Below are 6,000 nucleotides of genomic sequence, written 5' to 3'. Positions count from 1 at the left end.
GTTGACACAAACTTTTTTTTTTGTAAATATGTATGTTTGGAGAAGCATTTGTCAGAATATTTTATTACTTTTCTTTATTTAAATAGTAGTACTTGAAACCATTACAAAATGATGAACATCAAGAAAATGTATAGTCTTATTACTTTCTTAATCAATTGAACTTTACATGTTTGTGTTAGATTTTGACGATTTTGATATATGGATGTCGTATTGTTCTTGTTGTTGTACTTCGAGCTAAGTTTGTTAATTATAGTTGTGATAAATTAGTTATACCTTATGCCAAAGTTAATGAACAATGTAATTTACTGCTATGTCCCAATTAAGCCTTCTTATTTTATCTGGGGAATAATATTAAGGTAAGAGTTGAAATTTTATTATACTTGGAAAAGTTTCAAGTAAAAGTAACGTTTTGAAAGTCATAAATCTTTCTTCCATGAAATGTCGGTCTCATAAGTAGTCGAGTATTGAGAAATAATTTGAATTATGTAGAAAATAAATCTCCTTTTAGACAGATGGACATTTTATTTATTTTTTACAAGAATAATTTTACTTTTGAAACTGCATCAAGTCGGTGGACCTTTTTTAAAAATAAATATCTAGAGAGTGTAGGAACTAAGCAGAGAAAAAATGACCATATTTTTTGGACAATCCAAAATATAAAAATAGAATTGAAAAGTGAAGTAATTTTATTTTACTTTATTATATTTCTATTTGACGAGAACTGAATATGCTAAGGGTGTATTTATTTGTGATAAGTAACAACTCCTTAGCTTGGTATCAAATTGTCTCATTTTTGTCCTTTTTTTCGTGGATTAATGATTTTGATGTATTTATCGATATTTTAAAATTAAAAACATTTCAAGTTATGCAATCATGTCATTTGTACATTTTGTGTCCTCTTACGGAAATTATTGTTATTAGGTTGATGAGTATGACTTTTAATGTCATTGCTTTTGCATATGATTATTAAAATGAGCTTAAGCCCCTTGAATATTCTCGTGCTTAGGCTCAGAAACATACTAACAATCTCCATAGTCATAGCTAATATCTATATAAAACTCAGGTGAGTAAAAAGGTGAATTAAAATTTGAAATTTGATCTATTTATATTTCGAGACAAAAAATATTGTTAAAATATCTTTAATATTCTAATGAATTGATGAGATCTTTTTTAATCGCGCGGAGCGTGGACAAATTTATTAGTTACTTTAAAAGTTCCTATATATATAACTCAATTGTAGGTACAAACTTTATATTTCAAAACCAAAAACTTAAAACCTTTTATATTAAAAAAAACCTATATAAATATGTAATAAAGCTAATAATCCATTAATCTTTCTTTTCAATCTGCTTCCTATATACTTAACTAATTAATATATGGTTTTTGTTACCGTGATGACCAATATCCTTTTTTTTTTAACATGTCAATAAATCTCCAAGAAGTTAACGTCGTCTCCGCATGTTACTGGAAAGCCTTGCTCGCATTTTGTAAATTCCAAAACAACTTTATGCCTGAGAGAGTATATTTTTCTTTTAAAAAAAAAAAAAAAAAGGAGGTTGGCGCACGAATAGGTGGATCCCACCTTGTGCGCATGATAGTAAAGCAAATTTGTAATTGCAACTCTATTCCATATATAGCAGCAAGAGAATCTACCAAAAACGAAGGCATTGGCTTTCTAATGTTTCAAACCCAAGTTTTGCTCGCAAGTCAAATGTCATTTGCATCTATACCTGCTTTTTGGGTCACGTTTTAATTTGTGCCCGCTTTGCATAAAAAATTACAAGCGTATTCACTTTTTCGAGGTACTTCAGTATACGGGGCTGAAGTAGCAAAGACAATCACGCAAAACTTCAGCATTCTAGTTGCCGGCCTGAAGTAGACCAAGTGTGCTGAGCTTAAGCATTTTGGTGCTGAAGTTTTGTTCTCTATTTGCTGAACTTAAGCATTCTAGTGCTGAAGTTTTGTTCTCTATTTGATAAACTTGTTTTTGTTTGTAATTACTGAACTTAAGCATTCTAGTGCTGAAGTTTTGTTCTCTATTTGCTGAACTTAAGCATTTAGTGCTGAAGTTTTTTTGTCATGAATAAGCTTTTTCAAAAACTTCAGCAAAAGATGCCGAAGTTATTTAGTTCATTTGTAAAAACTTCAGCACTATATAAGCTGAAGTTGAATCCATAAGACCATGTTTACTTTATCAATTCTCAATAATTTTTTACATCTCTAACGAAAACATAAAAGGAAGAACAAGTCCATTTCCATTATTGTCGTTTATTTTCCTTATTTCAATTGAGTTCATTACAAAATATTATCTTCAATGCCTGCTAGATTAATCAGTAATTAATCACCAATTTTTTCTATTGTTCTGGGCTTGTGGAAGCTGCGAACTTGGGGTTTCATGGTTTTCTTTTTTTTTCTGTTGTCACCTTTGTCTTGTCGCTTGGATTCTTTATACCTTTCATAAAATGTGAAATTTCCCCAAGGTGATAATATTGGTCCCTTGATTTCTGTACCCAATTAGTGTAGACATGTGATTTTTGACCCTCCCCAAGATTTTTCACATTTTTAGCGTAAAACATTTAATTTAGGCCTAATATAGCTATTTCAACTAATTTTTACTCCTTTACTTTATTTTATTACAAGAAAAATAAAAATCACAAAAAATATTTTAGTTTATGTATTTTTCATAATTTTTTTTTTTAAAAAAATATAAAAATGGTACCTTATTTTTATCTTTATATAATTTCGAAAACACAAAAATAACTTCATGTTTAGTTTAATTAATTAGGATTAGCTTTGGATTGTGTAGTATTTTTATCTTATTTTAAAAGGAGTCAATTAAAGTGTTGGATCACAATTTTAAGAGTTTTAGAGCCCAGTTCTTGGCCCAATTTGGATTAATCCATTAAGCTTAGGGACCCTTCTAGATTCTTCTTTGGAACAAAAACAAACAAAAAAGACCCTAAGGACCTAATACACAAAAGACCTAGGGACTAATGGGCAAAATACATAAAAATACACTTAAACCTAGACTCTACCTATAAAGAATGCTTAAAAATCTAAAAAGAAAGGGAACAAGGCTAAAAAAAGAACGCATATGCACAAAAAGCTGCGCAGCAAATACCGAACCCCCCAACCCACCCACCCACCCTCTGAAGACCATCTTCCTCAGCACACCCCTTCCCCATCGGTTCTGCTCCGTTCTTCAACAAAACGACCCTTTTCCTTTTGACCCCTGAATTTCCGCCTTCAAACCACCCAACGACCAGACTCAAAACCAATAGCCCTTAAGATCTTCTTCATCAACAACCAAACAAAAATCCCTCACCCCAAACCCGTTATTCACCCCTGAAACCAGCAGCACAAAAACGCACATACACATTCACAAACAGAGAGAAAGAAAGCTGCTATTCTTATAATTTTCTTTGGTTTTAGCTTCTGTCTCGCCGGTGACAGATCCGACATTCCCGTCAGCTTGTGTTTTCCGACAATTTTCAGTCCAAAACGACACCTAACACAAAAATTCCGGTCAGAGCTTGAGTCTCATTGAGGTTTCCATTCGAGATTCGGTGGCGGTTTGGCTTTTGCTCCGGTTTTTTTTCGATTTTTAGTTGCGCATCAGGTATGAATCTAGATTCGAAATGTTGTAATTGTTGATCCGTTTCTCGGTGTCATAATGATGTTGCCACCATTTTCCGATGCTCTGATGCTTCCTTGGATTGTTGAAACATATGTTCATGATTTGCTCATTGATGACTTCAATTTGTGCTAATTGTTTACTGCCTCTGTTTTGTTAAAGTGAGTTGCTTCATGTTCAGCCATATGTGAACGCGGTTTTCCTTAACTATGGAGTTTACTATTGTTGTTCATTTTCTACGCACTGCTTCTGTTCCGATTTTGACACCATCCTTATTGGCAAAATTATGTACTAATCTTGTTCTTGACCATTGAAGTGCTTAGCTTATTTGCTGTACTTTTGTTCGTTTTAGATCTCCATCGTATATAGATATGTTGGTGATGTTCCTCTGAGTTGGGAAGTTATATGGTATAATATTAAAGAAGTTCATCACTTATAAAATACTTATCAATAGATCACTTTCACATTTGTGTATGAATGTAGATCAGGTATATGTTTATGTAATTCTGTATCCAAACGAGCCTTCCAATGAATGTGTAACTTAAAAAAGTAATTTTGAACATGTTAGAATTCCTGGGCGTATTTAATTCATTATCGTAATTGTGTACACGCTCGCGTGACACGAGTGCATTTTTCTTTTAAAAATAATAAATATTCGTAGAAAAGCCTTTAGGCGCGTTAATTGAATGATTGTCATGGCTACGGTTACGGTTCCCGTGACGTAGTTGCGATGCTTAATTTCCAAATTCGGGAGTGCATTTCATGTGATCCGGTTTTAATTTCCAACAACGTTAAATAAAATGTGTCTCGGACTGCGGGTGCATTTCATGTGGCGTGGTCCAAAGACGTATTTCAGATGACGTTGAAATCTTCCTTAAAATAATTAAAAGCGGTTTTAAAATTAAAATGCACATAGGTTTAAAAGTCTATTAGAATCAGATAATAGGCCAATTATAACAGTTGAGCGACCGTGCTAGAACCACGGAACTCGGGAATACCTAACACCTTCTCCCGGGTTAACAGAATTCCTTACCCGGATTTTTGTGTTCGCGGACTGTAATACAGAGTCAATCTTTCCTCGATTCGGGATTTTAAATCGGTGACTTGGGACACCATAAATCTCCCAAGTGGTGACTCTGAATCTTTTAATAATAAATCTCGTTTCAATTGTCACTTAAATTGGAAAAACTCCCTTATATACACCCTTACGGGGTGTAGGTAAAAAGGAGGTGTGACAATTAGTATTAAGCTTAGCCATAGAAAAAGAAAAAAGAAAACGAAGTAGGAGAATGAGGAGGAGAAAGGGGCTAAAGTTGTTTAAAAATTGGGTACAAGTTAAAACTTTTTTAAAAAATGGGTATAGGTTAAATGGGGGCGACCAAATAGGGTGCCCCGTGTAATTTTTACCAAGTCAAACCATAAAACAATAAGTCAGACCTCTCTATAACAGCATCCCTATATAACAACACCTCACTATAAAAGCCAAGCTTTTTTCGGAATCAATTTTTATGTTATGTTATAATATATATTCTCTAACATAACTTCACTATAACATCCACAAATATTTTATGTTATAACTAGTGAACTTGTCGCGCTCCGCGCGATATAAAAAATCTCATTATATTTAAAGAATAAATTTCTACTAATATTTAAAAGGTTGAAAAGCAAAAAATAGGTTGTAAATATCTTACTTCTGACTTTCTAGTTTTTATATCATGTCTGGTTTATTTATTTCTTTCGAAAAAAGTATTCGTAATTTATTTTGTTTGTAGTATTTTGGTACAAGTGTGAAGACAATAAAAGAGATTTGCTTTCTCATCTTTGTCTAATATTTATGAGTAATATAAAAAACTTGGGTTGAAAATTATTTTCTCCTTCAACTTTCCTTCATAACTTAAACTTCCTATAATTTTGAACAATAGACATTTACCTCTTCAGACAAACGGTCGAGATTTGTAATACTTAACATGCAAAATTGTTTAACAAAAATAATAATTATACATGATAATCTCCCAAAATACATCAAAAATACTATCAAATCCTCCACAAATTCCATGATCAATATTAAATGATTTTCAGCAGCTTTCTCCTTCAGCAAGCAAGGTCGAATCCTTTTTATAATGTTAATTGATTTCACTATTACTTATTTCTTTGGGTATTTCGATACTGCTTTATTTCGATTTCTTTGATGGCAGAACACGCAAAGATACCTCTAATTTTACTATTTTTATTGTTTTTGTTTTCTCATCTAATGTATGATATTCTTTTTGAGGCTTGACTAATCCGGATTCACGCTAAAAGAGTTTCACTTTATGATTAAAAATACTCCCTTTCGAAGGCAACTCATGCCTAAAGTTCGAGGTCGA

Source organism: Nicotiana tabacum, chromosome 10 (assembly GCF_000715075.1).
Source record: "Nicotiana tabacum cultivar K326 chromosome 10, ASM71507v2, whole genome shotgun sequence".
Taxonomy (NCBI): Eukaryota; Viridiplantae; Streptophyta; class Magnoliopsida; order Solanales; family Solanaceae; genus Nicotiana; species Nicotiana tabacum.
The sequence above is the reverse complement of the archived record's forward strand: the minus strand, read 5'-3'. Positions refer to the sequence as shown.